We start from the raw sequence: 3,137 nt of genomic DNA, 5'->3' as shown, positions 1-3,137 counted from the left end.
TGTGGTTCTCGGGTGATGCACCCCAAAACCAGAGAGGAGGGAGCCTGATTCCTCTCGGGCCCATGCGATTCCACCTATGGGCATGGTTTATGTTGTTGCTGGGGCACTGTCGGCCCCAAATCTGGTTTACTGCACACTTGCCTTTGTGTTCCACATCCTGTATGACAGCAACTTTGCAGAGTGCCCTCTCACACTCTGGGACCCCTCAGGGGATGTCGGAGAGCCTGTTTCAGCCTGATCCCAGCAGGCCAGGCTGAGGGACCCCACCTGCCTGAGGGACCTGCTCACTTCGAAGACACCCTTTGAGCCGCAGTGCTGCCCCAGGTGCAGCCAGCCAGGGAGGGACTGAGGGAGGTTGGCTCCAGGGCATGTCCAGCCCATCTTGCCCAGTCCCACCCCACCTTCTAATTAATTTCCTTTCAATGTGCACGAATCCGTGCACTGGGGCACTAGTATTATAATAAATATTGGAAAGAGAGGGAAGAAAATAGAGACCACCTTGTGGGGTTCTGTCCTCATCAGATACTACTTGAGAGTCACTTGATCTGATAAGAGGGAGAAAACAGTAGTGACAGTGACCTTAGAGGAGGTCAAGAGACCTGAGAAGAAAGGATTGAATAAGGGCATCATGAAGAAGAGCAGGAGCAGGGAGAAAACAGGGCCAAGCACTGTTGATGGCAGCCTAGAAAAGCCCCCAGTGAAAAGAACTGCCCCTGGTGTATGTAGCAACAAATGTGGCCATGACACCTAGCAGGGCAGTGTATAGTAGCAGAAGGCCCCAGAATAAGTAGGAAGTCTGGTCAGGATAAATGAGATTCTGCCAAGAATCTTCAAAGATATTATGAGAGATACAGGATTTTCCAGGTGGCTAGAATTTGAGCCATTTGATGTGAATGTTAAAGAACTAGGAGACCATATCAGATTGTACTTTTTGGGTACATCCAGGTAGAAGGCATGTAGATAGATACCTTCTGGATTTGGCCAATATCAATGCCTTGCCTTCAAGCCACTACAACCCTGGCACCCTTATCACATTCCTTTATTCAACAAACATTTGTTGAGCATCTACTGTGTGCTAGATTCTGGAAATGCAGGGATAAATAAGACAGGCAAAGTCCCTGTCCTCCTGGTGTTTTCTGGTTGGGAAGAGAGACACTGAACTAATGATTACATAAAAATAGATGTAGACTATATGAATAATTTGACAATTTTTTTTTGACAGATCCTGCCTCAGGTTTTTTGTACAAACAGCACAGGAGGAAACCAGCCCCATGCAAACAGTAACCCAGGGCTCACACCATTCCTTCGTCCCTACATCGGCGGACAGAGGGCTCTACTCTGAAGCTTCTGTGGGGGCCTCGGTACCTTTGGGAGCCTGAGCTGGAGCTGCAGCCACAGCAATAGCCCGGGCCTTGGTTTGAGCCTTGGACTTGGACTTTGAACGGCAGAGCCCAAGATGAGACCCTTGGCTATACATGTGAGCATGTTTCCCAAGTTTGGGATGAGCAATGTAGGTAAGTTGACTGTGTATGTGGCTACCACCCTTTGGAATCTTGGGGTTGACCTCCTTGGGCTGTATGAGGGCCTTGATAGCCTCCTCGTGTGCACTCATGGCCTTGGTGTTGTTGGCCTGCATCTTCTTCAGGCCCTTCTTGCTGGGCTTCTTGGCAAAGGGCATGTTCGTCAGGAACTTGGGATCCATACCCTTAAGACATTCATATCTATGTGGTTTAGGGTACACACACACACACACACACACACACACACACAATGAGTGGCCAGATTATTATGATCTCTGAATGCATAATAATCTGGCCACTCAACTCTGTGTGTGTGTGTGTGTGTGTGTGTGTGTGTGTGTGTGTGTGTGTGTATTAGAGGCCTGGTACATGAATTCGTGCATGGGTAGGGTCCGGCCAGCCTGGCCAGGGGGAGGGGACATGGGCAGTTGGCTGGCCTGCCTGCTGGTCGAACTCCTGGTCGAGGGGACAATTTGCATATTAGCCTTTTATTATATAGGATATACACTGAGTGGCCAGATTATTATGTGTTCAGAGATCATAATAATCTGGCCACTCATTGTATATTATTTTATTATTTATTTCAGAGAGGGAGATAGAAACATCAATGATGAGAGATAATAATTGGTCAGCTGTGTCCTGCACATCCCCTACTGGGGATCAAACCCACAACCCGGGCATGTGCCCTGACTAGGAATCCAACCGTGACCTCCTGGTTCATAGATTGATGCTTAACCACTGAGTTATGCCGGCTGGGCTGGTTAGGGTTTCCTGATGTTATTTCTGTGCCATTTTCGGGAGTGGTTATGTCTGGTGTGGTTCTTGGACTTGGCCATGTCTGCACTGATGGCTCCCAAAGTGCCTGGGACCAGAAAAGAAGAGGGGGGTTGCAGTGCAGCATGGGAAATACGGTCGTCAACTTTACAACTCTTTTTTTTTTAATTGATTTTTTTTACAGAGAGGAAGAGAGAGGGATAGAGAGTTAGAAACATCGATGAGAGAGAAACATCGATCAGCTGCCTCTTGCACACCCCCTACTGGGGATGTGCCCGCAACCGTGGTACATGCCCTTGACCGGAATCGAACCTGGGACCCTTGAGTCCGCAGGCCGACGCTCTATCCACTGAGCCAAACCGGTTTCGGCTACAACTCTTTTTAAAATATATATATATATTTTTTTTATTGATTTCAGAGAGGAAGGGAGAGGGAGAGAGAGACAGAAACATCAATGATGAGAGAAACATTGATCGGCTGCCTCCTGCATGCCCCCTGCCCCCACTGGGGATCGAGCCCAAAACCGGGGCATGTGCCCTTGACCGGAATCAAACCCAGGACCCTTCAGTCCGCAGGCCGATGCTCTATCCACTGAGCCAACACAGCAAGGGCTCAACTTTACAACTCGAGCTGCAAGTACAGTCCCATCTTTTGTAGTTCTTCAAATTAAATCAAAAGTGGCTTGAGCCTCATGGACCAGATTAGCAAGAAGTTTAACACCACCCTCTTTGGCTCTTGTCCTCCTCTGGCTTATCCAGGAGCTTACATGCTCCACAAAGGAGGTTGACCTGATGTCCACGCCTCAGTGGAGAAAAGCTTCCACTCCCAAGCCTCCCTTGTGCT

General features: G+C 48.8%; 1 pseudogene; it reads right to left on the bottom strand.

The window, feature by feature from the left end:
* Window positions 1-1,333: 1,333 nt before the first annotated feature.
* On the bottom strand, window positions 1,334-2,356 carry LOC103301358 (60S ribosomal protein L29-like; annotated as a pseudogene).
* Between the last annotated feature and the right edge of the window lie 781 nt (window positions 2,357-3,137).

The sequence above is a fragment of the Eptesicus fuscus genome, chromosome 1 (genome assembly GCF_027574615.1).
Source record: "Eptesicus fuscus isolate TK198812 chromosome 1, DD_ASM_mEF_20220401, whole genome shotgun sequence".
Taxonomy (NCBI): Eukaryota; Metazoa; Chordata; class Mammalia; order Chiroptera; family Vespertilionidae; genus Eptesicus; species Eptesicus fuscus.
The sequence above is the reverse complement of the archived record's forward strand: the minus strand, read 5'-3'. Positions and strand labels throughout refer to the sequence as shown.